This window comes from Alosa pseudoharengus, unplaced genomic scaffold (genome assembly GCF_046254945.1).
Source record: "Alosa pseudoharengus isolate Yale_2024_CS ecotype anadromous, Long Island Sound unplaced genomic scaffold, YU_APseudo_1.1 YU_APseudo_1.1_scf_29, whole genome shotgun sequence".
Classification (NCBI taxonomy): Eukaryota; Metazoa; Chordata; class Actinopteri; order Clupeiformes; family Clupeidae; genus Alosa; species Alosa pseudoharengus.
Window position 1 is genome coordinate 386,857 of NW_027468715.1, and position 21,334 is coordinate 408,190.

General features: G+C 40.4%; 4 long non-coding RNA genes across 8 annotated transcripts; 2 read left to right on the top strand and 2 right to left on the bottom strand.

Moving 5' to 3' along the window:
• Positions 1-2,051: 2,051 nt before the first annotated feature.
• LOC143099468 (uncharacterized) lies at positions 2,052-2,910 on the bottom strand. Its single transcript, XR_012981608.1, has 2 exons — positions 2,222-2,910; positions 2,052-2,134 (listed from the first exon to the last, which is right to left on the bottom strand). It is a non-coding gene; the product is annotated as an uncharacterized LOC143099468 (long non-coding RNA).
• Positions 2,076-4,758, top strand: LOC143099467 (uncharacterized). Its single transcript, XR_012981607.1, has 2 exons — positions 2,076-2,167; positions 3,829-4,758. It is a non-coding gene; the product is annotated as an uncharacterized LOC143099467 (long non-coding RNA).
• A 3,544-nt stretch (positions 4,759-8,302) lies between these two features.
• LOC143099457 (uncharacterized) lies at positions 8,303-12,693 on the top strand. Of its 2 annotated transcripts, none has more exons than XR_012981591.1 (6): positions 8,303-8,824; positions 10,630-10,786; positions 10,974-11,112; positions 11,233-11,327; positions 11,884-11,927; positions 12,512-12,693. It is a non-coding gene; the product is annotated as an uncharacterized LOC143099457 (long non-coding RNA). The 2 variants fall into 2 exon arrangements; XR_012981592.1 differs by having other exon boundaries at positions 10,974-11,075.
• Positions 12,694-16,011: 3,318 nt separating this feature from the next.
• LOC143099469 (uncharacterized) lies at positions 16,012-20,987 on the bottom strand. Of its 4 annotated transcripts, XR_012981612.1 has the most exons (9): positions 20,771-20,987; positions 19,913-20,017; positions 19,741-19,807; positions 17,437-17,530; positions 17,158-17,241; positions 16,954-17,043; positions 16,764-16,856; positions 16,556-16,632; positions 16,012-16,429 (listed from the first exon to the last, which is right to left on the bottom strand). It is a non-coding gene; the product is annotated as an uncharacterized LOC143099469 (long non-coding RNA). The 4 variants fall into 4 exon arrangements; XR_012981610.1 differs by having other exon boundaries at positions 19,741-20,017; positions 20,776-20,987; XR_012981609.1 differs by having other exon boundaries at positions 19,741-20,017.
• Between the last annotated feature and the right edge of the window lie 347 nt (positions 20,988-21,334).

Here is a 21,334-nt window from a genome sequence, read left to right on the forward strand (position 1 = left end):
CTAATCACGTATAATGAGCACTGCATTAATCAGCGTCTCCGTAGCACACATGGGAAAGGCAGCGCTGTGCTACATAGCACTTTAAGAATGGCATCGCCGGTTCGAATCCGGCCTGAAGCACCGTCCGGCAGTTTCTGCGGACTCACGTTGTTTTACGCGACGGTGCCCTCTGCTCAGCGTCTTCCCGATCGCCCGCGACATGTTATGAAGCAGAGAACCTGAGTGTTTGTAACTGTTTGCTCCTGTTTCTTGTGTTTTTTTACTGAGGGCAATCATATGAATCATTGATATCCATTGCAACACCCAGAGGAGTAAAAAATAATTTTACAAAATAGGGGAATGCCGTGATCAGCGGACTTTGACCTACGCACGCACGCACGCAGTAGCCGGCAGTCACGAGACTCTAATCATGTATAATGAGCACTGCATTAATGGTGTCTCAGTAGCACACATGGGAAAGGCAGCGCTGTGCTACATAGCACTTTAAGAATGTCATCGCAGGTTCGAATCCAGCCTGAAGCACCGTCCGGCCGTTTCCGCGGTCTCACGATGTTTTACGCGACGGTGCCCTCTGCTCAGCGTCTTCCCGATCGCCCGCGACATCTTATGAAGCAGAGTTTGTAACTGTTTGCGTCCTGTTTCTTGTGCTTTTTTACTGAGGGCAATTATATGAATCATTGATATCCATTGCAACACCCAGAGGAGTAAAAAATAATTTTACAAAATAGGGGAATGCTGCGATCGGCGGACTTTGACCTACGCACGCACGCACACAGTAGCCGGCAGTCACGAGACTCTAATGAGCTCTGCATTAATCAGCGTCTCCATAGCACACATGGGAAAGGCAGCGCTGTGCTACATAGCACTTTAACCATGTCATCGCAGGTTCGAATCCGGCCCTTAAGCACCGTCCGGCAGTTTCCGCGGACTCACGTTGTTTTACGCGACGGTGCCCTCTGCTCAGCGTCTTCCCGATCGCCCGCGACATCTTATGAAGCAGAGAACCTGAGTGTTTGTAACTGTTTGCGTCCTGTTTCTTGTGTTTTTTTACTGAGGGCAATCATATGAATCATTGATATCCATTGCAACACCCAGAGGAGTAAAAAAATTATTTTACAAAATAGGGGAATGCCGCGATCAGCGGACTTTGACTTACGCACGCACGCACGCAGTAGCCGGCAGTCACGAGACTCTAATCATGTATAATGAGCACTACATTAATCAGCGTCTCCGTAGCACACATGGGAAAGGCAGCGCTGTGCTACATAGCACTTTAAGAATGGCATCGCCGGTTCGAATCCGGCCTGAAGCACCTTCTGGCCCTTTCCGCGGTCTCACGTTGTTTTACGCGACGGTGCCCTCTGCTCAGCGTCTTCCCGATCGCCGGCGACATCTTATGAAGCAGAGAACCTGAGTGTTTGTAACTGATTGCATTCCTGTTTCTTGTGTTTTTTTACTGAGGGCAATCATATGAATCATTGATATCCATTGCAACACCCAGAGGAGTAAAAAATAATTTTACAAAATAGGGGAATGCTGCGATCGGCGGACTTTGACCTACGCACGCACCCACGCAGTAGCCGGCAGTCACGAGACTCTAATCATGTATAATGAGCACTGCACTAATCAGCATCTCCGTAGCACATATGGGAAAGGCAGCGCTGTGCTACATCCCAGCAAACACACTAACGTGGCCATCACGTGGCCGCAACGTGATTTTCCAACCAATGTTTACGTTGCCGCCACGTTCATTTCCAACGTGGCGGCAACCGGAAAAGTGAAAGACGCCTTGATGTTGCCGCCACGTTATTTGACAACATTACCGCGACATATAGGCGACATGCAGGCAACCTTCCTGCAACTTAATGGCCACGTAACCGCAACTTTATAGCAACATTGAAACCCATGTTGGAGGTCGCCAGAATGTTGTCAGGATGTTAAAAAAACAGCTCTGGGCGGATCTGCAGATGCAGTCCTCATTTGCCCACTCACTTGGTTTAGGAAGAACAGAGCGACATTTCACATTTGATTACACCATTTATTTAAATTCATTTAATTTGGGAGTTCCTGCCGATGACTTGATGTGCTGCTGCTGCTGCTGCTCCTCCTCCTCCTCCTACTGCTGCTGCCGGGCCTGCAAGCAAAGAAGAAAACCTTTAGCTTTCAGGTAAGAGCTGCACTTTTTTTGAATTTGTGCAGACTGTCCCGAAGTTTTACTTACGTTTTATTGTGCTGCATACTCCGGGTTCCGAGTAGTGGCAGCTTCTCCTTCCCCTTCAGGTTGCTGCCTCCAAATTTAGTAGTGTGGTCTACAGAAAACAACATTTCAATTAAGAGAGGCACAACATAGCCAACGTTTTCGGTCACCAACCATGAGAGAAAGGGTTCCACTTTCATCTCACACACACAGGCTACTAGCTCGTGTCTTAAAACATGCCAAACTAACGTCTTCTCTGGGGAGTCCGTTACTGCATATATTTCATATAAAATCATAGCACACCATCTACTAATTACACTTGTCATATTCAATAACATTCACATATCATATTAATATTAAAACACTAACATTACAGTACAGTAAAGTACAGTAACAAAGCAGTACAGTAAACGTAAATCTCCGATTGGTTTTTTATATCATTCAATTAGCTCAAAGTTATCCTAGCATGCTACATGCTAGCCCCATTCTAATGCAATTGCTGCTACGCGATGCTAATCACTCGCTAGCCTTAACAATCTTTGCTAGCAGATAAATTACTCACCGGCGTTCAAAAGAAGTGGATAAAGACGTGAAAACAATGAGGGAAGATTAAGGACAAAGTAGAAATAGTAAAACGACTTAAGAGGTATTAAAAATGATTCACGATAGAAAGGTGTCAAGGAGTAAAAGGTTTTGATTCAAAGTCTATTCAAGTGTAAAATAAACGAATTCTGGTATCCAAGCAACACGCTTGTCAAAATAAAAGCATTTCCCGTTGACTAGAAAATCGTATGTCCTTCTGGATTGTTAATTATTTTGTTATTTATTCAATTTATGTACCTATTTATTTAACATTGGCAACTAATTTTGGGTTTAGTAACCAATGCTTAGGTGGGTTACACCTTCACCCCTTCTCCATCGACTTTGTTTGTGCATGCACATAAAAATGTCAAAGCAAAATAAGATTTAGGTAAGCATAGACAATTGACTCAACCTAATGTTACATCTAAAAGGCAAGCTTGTATTAACAATGTTTGGTCTCCTCATTGCCAATGCACAGGCTGCAGAGGGCAGCATGGTGGTACTCCTCACATCTGGTGTAGAGTAGAGTTACAGGCATAAAAACAAGATCAGTCAGAGACTTTCAAATGAGGAGACAGCACTCAAAAAATCCTCCATAGAAATGCATGGGGTTAGTTTGTAACGCCAATGGCGTTGTCTACACATATCCCACCCCTTCTTCGCCAAAATGTCGACATGTGTATACATTGAGCCAATCATGTGGTGTGATGTGACTACATTGAGCCAATTATGTGCTGTGTTGTGCAGACATCATGCCAATCATGTGTTGTGAACTCGCCACTGGAGCACACTGGTGTCGTGAAGCCTTGTGCATGCGTATTTCTGCCGAATAGGATGCCCGATGAGTACCCAAAAAGCGTTGCAATATGACTGCCGAGTGGAGGGACTTGCCTAAAAGGACTTTGGAGCAGTCAAACTCAGCTAGCTAGACACAATTGTTCTTGTATAGCTGTCTATGCACACTTTTTCATTTCTCTTGATATTTTATTAAACTGTGAGTGTGTGAACAGAAAGTATTAAGACATTCTTACCTTTTTTTTCTTTTCCAGGGACCGAACTGAAGAGGGATCGATCCACCATTTTGGAGACAACCGGAGGCAACATTGATAACCCTGACTCAGTTGCGACAGCAGAACCAGCATCTCTACGGCTTAAGGACAACTTCAGCTTGATAGAAAACTTGCAACACTTAATTGACATATGAACTGATGTTGGATTGGCACCACTTAGCCTACTTGCTGATCAAATAATTTGGTGAATACAATAATAATTGAATTATAATTAAGCTGGTGTTGTAATGTAGAATTATTTTCTCATGCTATGATTTCATACAACATTTGGGTTCTATGGAATTATTTGTTTTCTTATTGGACAGGAGACAGCTATTCCCAAAAGTGGGAATATCCCAGGTCAATAGAATAATCTGGTGTTTTAAGGTTAATTAGTCGGCGGCAGAATTAATGTATTGAATCAACACAGCATTTGTGATCGCAGGGTTGTTACCTTCGCCACTCGGCCTCAGAACCTCGAGGTTACAGCCAAACAAAACACCTGTGATTATATCATTACCCAACACTCCTACTCACACAATTTCAAATTGCTTAACCTTTTTTCAGCCTTGGTAACTGAATACTAAAATTAAACTTAGGTTGATTGTCAGTTATCAGTCTTATCCTGTGGGTCATGTGCACTGCTGGTATTTTCTTATAACTTAATATAAAGCATAGTTTGGATTGGATTCTGATTAGCAGTCAGTGGTTTAGCTACTCTCCACCTCAGCCTCTCCAAGGTCTTTATGCTCTCTCCTGGTTGACCAATGCCTACCCTGCAACGTGGTTTGTTTGTACACATCACTTGAATTCATGAAACACATGAATTTTACTTCAAATGTTAATAGAAAGAATTGTCAGTGTGATTTATTAATGTGTTCCCTACATGCATTTAAAATAAACGATTCATCAATTCAGTATCTGAATATATTTGATTGCTATTTTTCAGTTTGTGGAAATTAGAAAATTGTAGTTCTGGATGGTAAACATTAATCTCAGTTTAGCATTATTTTTGTGGGGATGAGTCATCAGGTAGTAAATAAACAGTACAAACCAGTGGTCAATTTTTCTGGCTTTAAGATAGTTTGACTTAAAAAATAAATAAATAAATAATATCTCTGATTATTATTGCATTTGATATAACCTCAGCTAACAATTGGTGTTGGGAAACGGCAACATTGCTAAATGACCATAGGGCCACGTTATGGCCACGTTGCTCAAGTCACCAAATGGCAACGTTACCAAATGACCATAGCGCCACGTTGCGGCCACGTTATTTAGACCACTAAATGGCAACGTTGCCAAATGACCATAGGGCCACGTTATGGCCACGTTGCTCAAGTCACCAAATGGCAACGTTACCAAATGACCATAGCGCCACGTTGCGGCCACGTTATTTACACCACCAAATGGCAATGTTACCAAATGACCGTAGGGCCACGTTATGGCCACGTTGCTCAAGTCACCAAATGGAAACGTTACCAAATGACCAAAGCGCCACGTTGCGGCCACGTTATTTACACCACCAAATGGCAACGTTACCAAATTACCATAGGGCCACGTTATGGCCACGTTGCTCAAGTCACCAAATGGCAACGTTACCAAATGACCATAGGGCCACGTTATGGCCACGTTATTTACACCACCAAACGGCAACATTACCAAATGACCTTAGCGCCACGTTGTGGCAACGTTGCTCAAGTCACCAAATGGCCACTTCATAGTGGCAACGTTGTGGCCACGTTGCAGGAAGGTTGCCAGAATGTTAGTTGGCCGTGACCAATTGGCAACTTATAGGCAACGTGGCTGTTTAGTTGTGTGTTAGCTGGGATAGCACTTTAAGAATGGCATTGCAGGTTCGAATAAGGCCTGAAGCACCGTCCGGCCATTTCCGCGGTCTCGCGTTGTTTTACGCGACGTGCCCTCTGCTCAGCGTCTTCCCGATCGCCGGCGACATCTTATGAAGCAGAGAACCTGAGTGTTTGTAACTGATTGCATTCCTGTTTCTTGTGTTTTTTTACTGAGGGCAATCATATGAATCATTGATATCCATTGCAACACCCAGGAGAGTAAAAAATAATTTTACAAAATAGGGGAATGCTGCGATCGGCGGACTTTGACCTACACACGCACGCACGCACGCAGTAGCCGGCAGTCACGAGACTCTAATCGTTGCAACCTGGTCTCACGGGAATCCGTGAAATATCCACGGACGCTTAACTCAAAATCCGTGGTGGGCCCACGGAATCACTGAAATTTCCGTGAAACTCACACGGATTTCGATTCAATGCAAGTTAATGACACTCGTATCCCGTGGCTATTTCACGGATCCCCGTTTAAACAACTGAGTGCAGATTTCGTTCAACGGACGTTGTTATCTTATTGGGAAACACACTTTTGATACTTTCAGTTCGATTTTTATTGCCTTTTTTAGTGTCTGTGTAATGTTAGCCTGTCAGGCGTTGCATTCCATCCCTGTTTCAACAACTGAGTGCAGATTTCGCTCAACGGAAGTTACATTTCCGTGAAACACACACGGATTTCGTTCCAATGCAAGTTAATGACAATATATTCCGTGGCTATTTCACGGATCCCCGTTTAACAACTGAGTGCAGATTTCGCTCAACGGATGTTGTTATCTTATTGGGAAACACACTTTTGATACATTCAGTTCGATTTTTATGTAATGTTAGCCTGTCAGGCGTTGCATTCCATCCCTGTTTCAACAACTGAGTGCAGATTTCGCTCAACGGAAGTTGACATTTCCGTGAAACACACACGGATTTCGTTCCAATGCAAGTTAATGACAATATATTCCGTGGCCCACACACGGATCCCCCGTTTCAACAACTGAGTACAGATTTCGGTCAACTGACTTTTATAACTTTGGGATACATGGATATTGAATAATTACAGTCGTTTCAGGACTGCATATTTGCCGTTGGCTTAAATTATGCCCTCATTTAAGTGGGATATTTAATAAAAACGTTCTCACTTCTCATTTCAGCGAGGCATAGTAACCGTTGCTAGGTAAACAAAGCCCATGTCAGAAGCGTATCCCCAGAGAATGTCAACTTAAAAAGAATAGCTTACTGATAGCACTAGTTCTTTCGTCTCAATACTGATTATGAAGTTGTTATAAATGTAATACACTACTGCAGAAATGTTTATATTGCTTAAGGTGGAAATAAAGTTCTTTGGCAAAGAGATGCATTCTGGGAAGTGATGTGTTTAAATGTAATGGCTACATATACCCAAGTTTCTTTCATTCGGAGATTTATGCTCATTATTTTACAAATTTGAGCAAGGATATAAAATATTAAGACTGTACTTTTTCATTGCTATTGATATTTTGGCGCAATTTTGTGCATCGCGTCACTGTGTGCGACGATCCCAGAAACCATTGCCTGGGCGAGATTCCGAGCGGTAAGTACAAGGGTCTAATAAGCAAGAGAAATGCATAGGCATTTAACATGTCTAAAATTGAGTTTTGGCCAAAACAATTATGTCCTCCTATTTGTTTATTTCGAACTCCACTGTAAGAGCTGTATTTGAAAGAGACTGACATAATACAATTCTTTGTTGCATCAAAATAAAATGCAACGTACTTAGCCAGAGCCTCTGCTAGCTAGATAGATTAGCTAATTCGGAACTCTGCTGTTGGTTTATTTACATTGATTTGGACGTGTACTTTTGGCATCGCCAGCTATGTGGCACAATTTGCATATATGTGTAACACGCTTCCACCTAATTTCTGCGCCAGCAAAATTTTGTGTTCAGGGCTCAACATTAACTTTCTGAAGTAGCAGCTACTTGCCAACTGGGCAACCAGACATGGGCTTTTGGATGCCACATTAGCAGCTAGCTAAGCCAAATGGTTTCATCCTGTATAGTTCATGCTACTACTTGAAGTTAAAGCGTTTATAAGTCTGGCAAGGCTAAGTTTATACAAGTACCCAGCGAGCCACAGACACACAGACGATTGTTGCTTTATATATTATGATAGATAGATGGTGCAGATCAGCAGGGGTTGTTTTTTTTTTTTGGGGGGGGGGGGGGGTATGCAAAAGTAGTAGTAGTAGGCGCCAAGTGGATATGATATCTTATGTGTGTGCAATGTACGCATGTGCTTCAATCATTCTTGTGTAGAATATAACATGAATGGTTACTGAGCAATTTGATGGTCAGGCGATTAGAGTCAAGGAGATTCTATTCTTGTAGAACATGTAACTAGTAATCATATCATATCTATCATTTTTGCTAATAATGTAGAGATAAAATATCATTCTAACAATGTTTTTTGTCTTTGTTACAGATAATTTACGAGATACATGCTTGTCTCTCTCTCTCTCTCTCTCTCTCACACACACACACACAGACACACACACTCACCCTTTCATTCTCATATAGTAAGTATTCCAAGATTTTTATTTTCACAAATTTGAAAGACACTAAATTGTTACTTCATTATTGTTAACCTGAAGAGCATCGGATTCTGTTAAATATCCAATTGGCATTGGGGGAACACCGAATCATCAATCCACGTTTAATGTAGGAACAGCAAATCGCATAGTGTTATACTAGATACCCTGAGTTGGTCCCAAATATCAGTCTTGAAATAGATGAAATCTTGTTTATTACAGGATTGCCTTTATTACAACTGAGTTGAAAGACTGAACATGTTGTTTAATGGTTCAATCTCTCTAAACAACTGAGGAATTTGTATTTTTAAACAATAGCAATTCTAATTACCGGTATGCTTTTCTTGTTGATTTTTTGCAGCCTGTCATGGGAGGGTTAAAAAAAAAAAAGCCCTGCATGTCTTGCATCCATTTTTAATGGGTGCAAAATATGCCCAGTATGCACGGCACCACAGCCACAGAAGCTGAGGCAAAAAAAACAACTAGAAAGCTTCAATGAAAAAAAGGAAACCTGGGAGGCCAATACCAAAAAGAATCAACTGACCTCCCATCTGATGGATGATGCTATTATTCTGGTAAGTCATTTGTGCTACATTCAGTGTCGGTGCTCCGCACAAGCAGAACATGCACTGCGCGTGGGGCACCAAGTGCCTGGGGGGCACCAAAAAAATATAGCTCGTAGAAAATCATCATGACGCAAATCCTCAAATTGTGGCGGGTCTTTTATTTAGGCTACTTAGGTTGTGCAAACCACAGGCCTTTATTCGAGGCAGGCATTTATTTCTTATAAGGCTTCTGTTGAATAATTTTATGTAAAGCCTGTGCTAACAGTTCTCCTGCCCGCTACCGCATCTGTGTGAGCGCGTCCCTACTGGATATTGTGGCCTGTTCACACGTTATGTCTCTTCCTTGCAAACTTGACTAGCTAAACCATTAATGAAAGCAAAGCAACCAGTTACATCTTCATAAAATATCAATTTGCCAGGCATGCCTTCATGGACAACAGGCCTAAGGTATTTTTTCCTGCGTTTTATGGTGAGACACATTTGGAGTGGCATGGTATCAAAAGCAGAAGATTCTCGGTCTAGTTTGGATTTATGCCTAATTAACTTTTGGATTGTTTGATTATATTGCTCAATGTTGGAACTCATGGCCAATATCAAATATGATTGGTATTTTATGCTTCAATGTTCAGTTTAAATTTAGTTCAAACTGTGTCAGGTTTTCCATCCGCTGTTTATTTGCGAGCCAATAGCCACTTCATTCATTTTTTGCACATTAACCTTACTGTGTGTAGCCAAGCCTTATGCCATACCCAAGTAGCCTAAATCAAGGTAATTTTTAATTATGCATGATTTATTTTGTTATTGAATTCGTAGGCTGGGATTCTTCTCAGCAACAATTATGTTTAAAGGTAGCCTACTGCTTTAGCCTTCAGAAGGGGCAGGCAGCCAGGCTACTGACAGAGCGACGTTGGAGACCCATAGTAGATTTACGACTTTTCATTGCCAACAGTAGGCCTATTAAACCAACCAACAATATAAAGTATCCAAAATAGTGGGGGCACCAGAGTGGCACCATGCATTTGTGCTTTGGGCACCCAAATGGCTAGCACAGGCCCTGGTTACATTACCATAGTACTAATGTTAGGTTAAAGGTTGTATCAGCGATGATGAGCGATTTGTAAAGACAAAACACTTTTATAATGTTCAGCTAATATTTTCTCATGGTCGGCTAGCTCTCCTGTCATTCTAGGCGCTGAAAAAGACTCTGGTATTTTTACGCAGCCCATGCACCACAAACCGCGGAGTCTACCGGACATTAACATTGTGGTTGGTAGTACACCACTAACAATAACCAAGCATTGCATGGATTTTTTAAAAATGAATACTGGTGGTAAGGTTGAGTTATCTCTTGTGTGTCTTGTTTGGTCCTCAGACAAAATATAAAATGAGTTATATATCGGACAAAAACGTCTGCTAAGAAATTTGAACATAAACAATAACAAAAACACAGGCAATATCCGCCAGGATCACTGATACAACCTTTAAGAATGAAGTGTCAAAATGAGTAATACCTCTACTATGCTCCTGTAGTGACACGTTCATACATGAATCATGCACACATGCAAATAGACATGCACACCAAACCCACGCACATATTTTCACACCTTTCCCACATACACTCTCAACAAGTACATTCTCAACTAGTACATTCTCAACTAGTGCATTCCCGTAGCATCTGCTAGCCCGTAGCGTGTTGTAATTTATATGTATGTTGCTTTGGATAAAAGCGTCTGCTAAATACATAAACGTAAACATATATCACTGGCACAATTTATAAATGTTTTTTTAAAGTAACAGGGTTTTTTTTTTTTCAGATTGAGAAGCTCAATGCTGTGGGCTGGAGTCCCGTCCTCCTTCTTGAATACCCAAAGAGAAACCCACAAATGCTTCTCCCTCAGGGCCTGAGGTTAAGTGGGGGGGAAAGTAAATGCCTCAATAACATTAAGGACATTTTCACCTTAATGGTTAAAGGTGATTCCACATTTTCTATACATTATAACGTCTCTATACAACCCCAATTCTGAAAAATGTGGGACACTGAAAATTAGATGACATCAAATAACAAAATGTACAGAAAAATATCATGACATCACTCCTACATTTCACATTTGACCTTATTGTACATTGTGTATTGTTTGTGTTGCTTGTATTCTTTCAGGAAAGAAAGCGCTGACCGATCCAAACAATTTGCCGGGTCAATGAGAGGAGGCCATCTTCATGTCAGAAAATGTGGCTTTCCACCAAGTGTAGATTAGCAATGGTAATTGCGTTAGGGAAGAAAGTCAGTTGCGGAGAATGTAAGATACAGGCCCTAATCTGTACACTGTATGATGAATTATATGATATGCTTGTTATTTGTGTTCTGTATGTATGTTAACATTTTGATTAACATTCTACTATTTGCTTATGTCAAACAGTTTCTAGAAAAGGAAGTGAAGAACAAGAGTGCCCCCACAACAGCCCTATGTACAAGCAGCAGTACAGAAGAGTACTAAAAAAGAGAAAGACAAAGGTTATTTCCATACACAAAATTGCAAATAAAACAATGGATGATGTAACAGTACTTTTTGATCACTTTTAAAAATGTATAATGGCACTGCGGAATAATTGAAATCAGTGATCAGTAACTGTCAGTATCAGTAATCGTACCAGATATTGCGTTTGTTCATCTTTGTGTTTATGTTCAAAATCCCGAACAAGACACGCCAGAGATAACTCACCCCTATATTATATATAAATATAATATAAAGTATTCTCTGAAAAATATTCATGGCATGTTTTAGTATTGTTAGAGATGCTACCAACCCCAGAATGTTTGTCTGCAGTTACTCTATGTTCCAGTTTATGGGACTGTGTAAATTGACCAGGATGTTTTACAGCTCGTATAGGGAATGTAAAGTGAGTGGACCATGAGGAGATATTAACTGAACATCATAAAAAGTGTTACGTGTCTACAAAACGCTGATAGTCACTGATGTGAAGTGTTAAAATTTGAATGTTAAGTTGAGTGCAATGTTATCTTTTTAAGCAAGACACTATTTTTCTATGTCTTTGTTTGCCTGCCACAGGGGAAGATGGAGATCCTAATAGATTGGGTGCCTTCCAAAATGTGGTGAGTTGGTTATCTTTTACACCAGATACTCACAATTACACAAAGGGAAATTACGTTGTTCCAGCAGCCATACATATACTGTAGGACATGTAAATGTACCAGATTTAGTTATTATAGTCTATGCTATAATTTAGTTATATACCGGTACTGCAGGCTACATGTAAACATATATACCGTAAATCAGTTTATATTGTAACACTCCTGTGTACCTGATGTTTTAGATGGATAGAAAGATACTTTATTGATCCCCAAGGGGAAATTCAAGTATGAACAGTAGGGTTTTATGGCAATTGGTAGTAGAGTGTTGTCTGGGGTGAGTGTGAGCTATAAACTATTTTTTATTCATTTGCACTCTGAACTTGTAAATGTACTAACCTGAGATGTTGATAATGTAACTTTTGTCAATTCAGAATGTCAGGGCCCAGTTTTTTTTATTTCCATACTGTGGAGTATTCAGATATTTTATTAGTTGTAACACTATTATGACATTGGTTAATCTAAACATCCCTCCACTAGAATATCTAATCAAACTGGAATACAGGTTACAGTCTTTTTCACTAACCATCTTCCCCCTTTTTTCTCAGCGGGAAAACCTGTCTGCCAACCTGGGAGCCTGCAAGATAAAGATCTACACACACACACACACACACTCACTCACTCACTCACTCACTCACTCAACAGTCAACAAATATTTTAGCTGAGTGTTGTTCTTTTGTATTTTTTTATATAATATAAGTTAATAAAGACTACTAGTTGCCATATTGAATAGGAAGTATCACACATGTTTTACCACCCTGTTTTCTCAACAAAGAATCACCGTGTTGTGTGTTGTTAGCTTGTCTCCCACTACTTCTTGTATTGCAGTTGTTAGGACAAACTGGCAGAAGAACTTTCATTCACTAAACATTTAAAAGTGCCACAGAGTAATTACTGCTTTTGATATTTGTTTTAAGTCATTGTTGCTATTGTAGTATACTTGCTGTTGTTTTTGACTGTGGTCTAGAGGGTCCAGGTGCCTTGTGGCATGGGAGCTCCTGTTACTTCTTACATCAGTAAGTGCATCGATGATGTGACACACACAAAGACCCGGCTAACTGGAAGACATGACAGGAGATGTCCATAGGCTGCCGAGAACGCCTTCAGAGCCAAGGATGAAACTGATCTGAGAACAACGAGAGCCAAACTTTCCCCTAGCATCAGTAAAGCAAAACAGGAATACACACAAAAGATAACCTGCCATTTCAAAGACAGCAGAGACACATAGAGCATTCCCATCATGTGCATATAGCAAATTCTACTACAGCGCAGTCAGAGCCAGACAGTAACGGAGTACATTTACTTGAGTACACCAAGCACCTCATAACATCTATATTGTGCTTTTACCTGATGCAAGTGTTTTGATATGAAATAAACATAATTTGCATGACATGGTCAGTTCTGCTGGTCAGTTTTGACCTACGCGACAGCCCTGCAAAGTACCATCCACACAGCTATTCGGCTGCATTTTTTGACAGTTTTCAAGTTCAATTTATTTCTTTGTCCCAAATGGGCAATTTGATTGCAGACAGGATCACATACCACACGACATAAATAGGTCTGACAATGCCTAAAAAGTCAGTAAAACCAAGATAAAACTTAATTAAATAAGTTAGATATAAGAGGAGGAAGTGAATGAATATGGGGGGGGGGGGGGGGTCACTAAATGGACAAATCTATCTTTTCCTGTTGTGTACATTCAGTACTTGAATAGAAAAGGGGATGAAGGAATTTTTGTACCTATGGTTAAAAGCAATAGGATGCCAACAAACGCAAGCCAGGTGGCAGCAGCACGTACTCAGAATACAGGGGATGGCTTGTGTCTTGATATATTTGTATCGCTTTGTTGAACACCTGCTTATTAAAATATTCGGTGAGACTAACAAACTTCACTCCCACTATCTTACTGGCCACATTTACTATCTTGGAAAGTGCATTTTTGTCTCTGATGGTGACATTTCCATACCAGCAGATAATGGAGAATGTGAGGATTGACTCAATAAAAGCTTTGTAAAACAATGCCATCAATGTTTTGTCCACCTGAAACTTAGCCAGTTTCCTAAGTGCAGAGAGTCTTTGTTGCCCTCTCTTGCACACCGAGGTGGTGTTCAGGTCGAACTTAAGCCGGTCATCAATCAAGGTGCCTAGGTACTTGTAAGATGATACAATTTCAACATCTTGATCGTTGATGACACTGCTTTGGAACAGGGGGAAGGCGTCTGAAATCTATGGACATGTCCTTGGTTTTACTGATGTTCAGATGCAAAAAAGCATCTTCACACCATGACACAAATTCATTGATAACAGGGCCATGCTCATTCTCATGGGAATTCAGGAGACTGACAATTACAGAGTCATCTGCAAATTTTAGAATGTGCCTGTTGTCATACTGGCTGCGGCAGTCATTGTTGTACAGTATGTACAACAGGGGGGAGAGAACACACCCCTGAGGTGAGCCTGTGGATGATGTTAGGCCACTGGACAGCACTTTATTTACCCTCACTCTCTGAACTCTGCGTGAGGAAATCAAGTAGCCAACCAATCAGGCTTGGGTCAAGGCTAAAGTTGTTCAGTAGTTTCTCAATCAGTAGGTGGGGTTGGATGGTGTTAAATGCCGAGGAGAAATCTACAAAGAGCAACCTTGCATGATTCCCACTTTCCTCCAGGTGTTTATAGAGAAGACTTAGTAGAGTGATGGTAGCATCCTGCACCCCCCTCTTGGCCCTATAGGCAAACTGGGAAGGATCCAAGAGAGGTTGCACCTTGATTAGGAGCTCAGCTTTAATCAGCTTCTCTAAGGATTTTGCAATAAGAGATTTTGGATGCACACAAGTTCATGGATCAAACCAAGCACCTCATAACATCTATATTGTGCTTTTATCTGATATATGCAATGATATATGTAGGCTACCTCATGTGCAAAAATGGGAAAATAACATGTATTTAAAAATATTACAAATGTTGCAAGCTTTTGACTTTATAGTCAAGCAGGTGATACATCTTAATAATTCAAGCATGTTTCTCATGTTATATATACAAATATTTTTGTAATTTTGAAATTATAGCTATTTCTGTAATTAGACTACATGCCCCATGATGTGTAGCGTTCATTTCAACGCTGCTTTATAACAATGGCGCCGAATTTGTAGTTCATTAAAACGGCTTTGTATTAAAACATAAACAAATTATTGTTAGGATGCACACTGGCACAGACGACTTTTGCTGGGTATAATATGTAGAGAAATAGTTAAAGCAAGTTAGTACATGACTCATTGGCATTCAATGAAAAGAAGTATAATTCCACAAAATATCGAAAAACGTGTACAGTAGGCTACTTCTGACCCTTGTTGCTAGGCAACGCCCCGTAGGCCTACCTGCTTGGCTGAAGAATAAGGAGGCTCATTATCCTAATCTTTGCTGTTCAAAGCAACATATAAATATATAAAACGATATAACACTTAAATTGAACAGGGAATAAATTAAGATGTTGATCAGACTGTAATAAGGACAAGCAATAATAAACAAATGCCCATTCAATCAATGATATAATAACAAGTTGCTTACTGTTTAATGGACTAAGTGCATGTTGAACAAATGTGCCTTTAGACCCCTTTTAAAACACTGTAAACTATCACAGGAACAAAGAGCACTGTGCAACTTATTGCACCCACATGGAACCACTGAGGAAGAGTATTGAATTTAGCGTTCATGAGTGGTCGACAGAACAAATGGTAATCAGAAGACAGCAGTGGGCGGTTGGGGAAGTACATCTTGATCATTGAATTAAAATAACAAGGAGCAGATCCAGTCAGTGTCCTATAGGCCAAAGTGAGAGATTTCAATGTAATGCTGGCTACTACAGGGGGAGTGTAGGAGAATAGGCCTAGGAGTGGATATGCATGCCCGATATCCATACCCCATCTGCTGGAACATTGGCTCATATATGTATTTTCACTGACACATTATCTATGTATCTATCTCATTTTAATTATGATAGCCATAGTACATGTGAGATTACAACAATAATAATGAAAGTAGTAATACAAACTGAAATGACTAAATGAATGAATTCCTTTATTGTTATTGCATTGGGAAAGAAGCTATTTCTAAATCTGCTAGTGCTAATCTGCTTGTTTTTAGACTCTGTAACATAGGTGGCTAACTGTTTCCAATTGTCCTGTTCTGTTCATGGTACACCAAAACTGTCACACTTGGATATTGAATCAATTACGATGAAAAACACGTAGCTTATCAACAAAGAAAAGTGAGATTGCTTTATGATGATAGATGCTTTACTTTTCCAAAAGATGTTGACACATTAAAGGAAATGACATGTAGTATTGTGATCCTTCTTTATGATCTGCCGCTGCTGCTGGTGGTGTTTGTGGTGCTGGTGGTGTTTGTGCTGCTGTTGGTGTTGCTGCTGGTGCTGGTGATGGGGGTGATGGTGGTGCCTCAACAGACTGCTGCAGCTCAACAGATTAAAGGAAAAGCACATTATTGTTAGATATGTGTGTACAAATCTGTTTTAGTCTGTAAAACACACTGGTATGCAAAAGGTTTTAGACAGGTTCATGCATTTGTATATATACCTGGAGATTGTAATACGCATTGTATGAGCGTACCACCTGCCTCAGCTTTTCAGCAGTGAAAGCTTTACGCCCTTCACCTTTTCCATAAAAAATGGCAAACAATGCATCATTACTGGTTTTATCATATACTCTTATGAAAAGTCAAATCATGTTGCAACAGCTGTGTGCATGCAGTTGAAACAGTAATAGTTGGTCAATATTAACATACCGTCACTGACTGAGGCAAAGGGCAATTCCTCAGGCCACCAAGGCGGCCTGTGTTGTGGCAGATATTCAGACCGAGACAAACCCTGACTCAGTGCTGAGATAGAAGGGTGTTAAAGTGTAATCAGATTCAGTAGTCTGCATCATTTTGATCTTTAAATAAGGAAATTGAAAACATACAATGCCAGTCATACCACGTTCTTTTATCAGACGGCCAATTGCCATCCGGCAATGTGTGCCACTGATATCAGGGTCAACGTATGGCCTCTCACCCCCCAAAGCATCTGTAAGACAGTACGCTCAGTGTCATTAAAAACAAATGTTAAGGTTCCTTTTCTGAACTTCAAGAAAGGATTGACACAGAAACAAACCTTAACACCACTTTCATTTATACATACCACTTGACACACCCCTATTAGTGTACATGTTTAGCAGCTCAGCCTTCCTGTCATTGGTCCAAAAGGCCTCAAGATACTTTGGCCCTAAATGAACCGTAACCGGGAAAAAAACCCTTAAAATCCATTATCAATTCGGTTTGTGTTGCCATGTCAATATCATTTTTATCAAAACTCAGGGCCAGATTGTGACCATACTAAAATAATTGTTCTTCCATTGAATGTCATCTTCGATAGATCTCATCATTGAAATGTTGTTGAATAAAAACATATTACATATACCTGTGAAATTAACGGTGGGTGACTCACTGCTGAAGTCAACCCATACGGCAAAAGCCAGGGGTGCTCCAGCCTCACCACCGCACCAATTCTTCATCTGAAAACAATATTAAAAATATTATACTTTCCCTCTCTTTTAAAAGCAGCCTCCCTCCCTTTCTTTCTTCACTGCACCCAATATTAGCATGAATTGAGACATGTCCCACTGTATTCTGAAAGCCTGACCTACTTTCCTGCAGACTTTTGCATATCATACGATCAGTGTTCATAACTCTATACATGGCACTATTTTGTATATTGGCGAACGAGGTACACATATGATAAGTTTTGAGCTCCAACTCAAAGGCAAAGCAGTTTCAGCCATGCAAACCATATATTTTCTGAAAGCTGGTCAGTTGTAGGTGTGATTTAACATACATTAGGACATGTCATGTGGTTACTATGGTCATATTGTGGTTGTTGCTAGGGTAAATTGAATGGTTGCTATGGTGTTGCTAAGGTAGATATGGTGGTTGCTATGCAAAATAACATGGTTGCTATGGTGGTTGTTAGGGTAAGCATGTTGGTTGCTATGGTGGTTGCTAGCTTGACATTATACAAGTGGTTGCTAGGGTAATTAAGATGGTTGCTTGGGTGTTGCTAGGGTAATTAAGGTGGTTGCTTGGGTGTTGCTAGGGTACATATGGTGGCAAAATAACAAAGCAGTAGAATTGCTAACGTTTAGCCATTTTTACATTTTTAGCCAAAAAACTCACTTATGTTGGTCTGATCAGTATGAAATCAGAATATGTTGAACAACGGGACACATCCAGTCGGTGGATTATTCCCGGAAGGAGATAAACGGTTCGAAACATACAAGGTTTCCCTCTTCTGCCGCGGTAACGCTAGGTGCTAGAGGGATGGGACCAAGACGCACGGCACCGCCTTGAGGCCCCTGACAAGTGTTCCAAAGGTGGGATATCTGAGACACCCACAAAAAAAACAGTGAAGGAAAAACTTTAAAAAAGTTGACCACTCCCACTTCAGAGGTGGAGTTTTGGGTGGTAGCATGGAGCTACGAGGCTGAAATTCAAGTCAGACCTTCTGCACAAGACCCACATAGAGCGTGCAAAGTTTCATCGCTCTAGCTGTAACGCAAAGCATTGTGCCTACTTTTTTGGCAATTTAAAGCAACACCAAAGAACTTTTCCTCTGTCGCACGCACTATTTGTTTATCCAGCACCAGCTTTGCAAATAACAATGTCCACAGACAAGGTAGAATATGTTGCATGATTTTATGAAAGTACGATGTATTGCGACATCAGATGCAAGTCAAATTTGTAGTTTCTCATGTCTCATTCCATCGAACTACATATCCGCTACCCGATCCGGCAAACTTACATAGTGCGGTTATAGCCGATAGAGGGCCTCGAAGCGGATGCAGAAAGTGCCGTTCACCCTGTTACGAGTTGATGAACCACTGAAACGATTTTGGAAACACTATTTTAAGGTACAAAAAACTCTTTGGTGTTGCTTTAACATTTAGCCATTTTTCAATTTTTAGCCAAAAAGCACACTTATGTTGATCCGATCAGTATGAAATCAGAATATGTTGAACAACGGGACATCACAAACAAGCCAGGCTCAGTTTGGAGTCGGTGGATTATTCCCGGAAGGAGATAAACGGTTCGAAACATACAAGGTTTCCCTCTGCTGGCGCGGTAAAGCTAGGTGCTAGAGGGATGGGACCAAAACGCACGGCACCACCTTGAGGCCCCTGACAAGTGTTCCAAAGGTGGGATCTCTGAGACACCCACAAAAAAAACTGTGAAGGAAAAACATAAAAAAAGTTGACCACTCCCATTTCAGAGGTGGAGTTTTGATATGTCAAAGTCAGTAGGAAGGTAGGACATGTCTTAATTAATTGACATCTAGAGGCTATAGGCTTTCAGAAAATATATGGTTTAGGTGGTCAATTCAGCTGTCCCTTAACAGTGTAGGCCTAAATATATCAGCTGTACAATGCGTTTCTCGATCTACAATATGGGCCTATGTACGCCTTATGATGCACCAAAGTCAGTGGGAAGGTGGGACATGTCTTAATGTATATTAATTGACATCTAGAGGCTATAGGCTTTCAGAAAATATATGGTTTAGGTGGTCAATTCAGCTGTCCCTTAACAGTGTAGGCCTAAATGTATCAGTTCAATCTACTTTCTACAATCTGTAGAAACAATCTAAATCTACAATATGGGCCTATATTTAGCACAGCGACAACCATATCTAGCAAAATCACAGTAAAAGTAATGTAAAAGTGATGTAAAATACCTGCCAATTGTCCTCTGTATCCACCGCTGCAGTAGACCATGATGTGAGGATGCACTCCATAACACAGCTGTTAATGGAAGCAAGGACTGAGGTGTCAAGGCCAGCATGCTTCAGCCTCTTCAGGAAGTTGACAAATGAGTAGCCAAACAAGGACAAACAAGGCCTTGCTTACATACTGGCTGTCTTGTAGTTTGACACCACTCTCCTTTCTGTGAGTGTTCTGTTGGAGTAATTTAATGAAATGCAACCCATACATCAGGATATCAGGAGCAAGGATCTGTGAAAACATAAGTAGAGGGGAGAAAAAAAGACATAAAGATATGTCGAGAAAACATTGCAGCACCATCCCTAAACAACACATCAGGACACCTTTCTTTCCTTTTTCATTTGATCACTACTGCAATTCATACACCTTGTACCCTTGTATACAGGTGAGACAAGGGTAAAACTGATGTGGGTATTTATTCTATTATAGAATAGGCTACTAAAATATAACTCCACAACTTCAAGTGTCAACACTGTAGTTTTGAAGGAGTATTTGTAGTTCTTATGCAGGAAAATCAGTATAGGCTACTTTGGACATTAAAAGCTGCATGCACTACGTAGTACACTCAGAAATGCATTATTTTGGAGATAGAAATGTTGCTTTGTTTTTCAGAAAAACGGTAGTAGCATAACAGAATTTTTTGTCACATGAATTACCCAGACCCAAAGAAACAAATAGCTTATTACGTGAAACTGACCTGCTTATAATTTAATGTCAAACACCATCTCAATCACCATCGCACTCATTTCGATAATTTAACCAAATAACCATAACAATTATTTATTTGGCTAATTATCACGCATTTCTCCACGTCTTTTACCATTATAAGACATTCACTAAGAAATTGCACTAATTTCGCGTGATTCTAGTTGTTTTACAGCATGAAGGGTTTTTGGTCATGATAAGTATACCTATATTTTGTTCGAAACAACAAAAAACAACACCATTATTATTTATTTACTAAATTAACGTAGTTTAACTTACCTTACCCCACATAGCCAGCCAGCTCTCGCTCTACGATGCGTTTCCGCTTTCTTGTGGTGGCGTGTGTCACATGACAGCAACCAGCCTATCACACTGGGGCTGTTTCCTTTTTCGAGCGTCGCCCTGGGATCGTCGCACACAGTGACGCGATGCACAAAATTGCGCCAAAATATCAATAGCAATGAAAAAGTACAGTCTTAATATTTTATATCCTTGCTCAAATTTGTAAAATAATGAGCATAAATCTCCGAATGAAAGAAACTTGGGTATATGTAGCCATTACATTTAAACACATCACTTCCCAGAATGCATCTCTTTGCCAAAGAACTTTATTTCCACCTTAAGCAATATAAACATTTCTGCAGTAGTGTATTACATTTATAACAACTTCATAATCAGTATTGAGACGAAAGAACTAGTGCTATCAGTAAGCTATTCTTTTTAAGTTGACATTCTCTGGGGATACGCTTCTGACATGGGCTTTGTTTACCTAGCAACGGTTACTATGCCTCGCTGAAATGAGAAGTGAGAACGTTTTTATTAAATATCCCACTTAAATAAGGG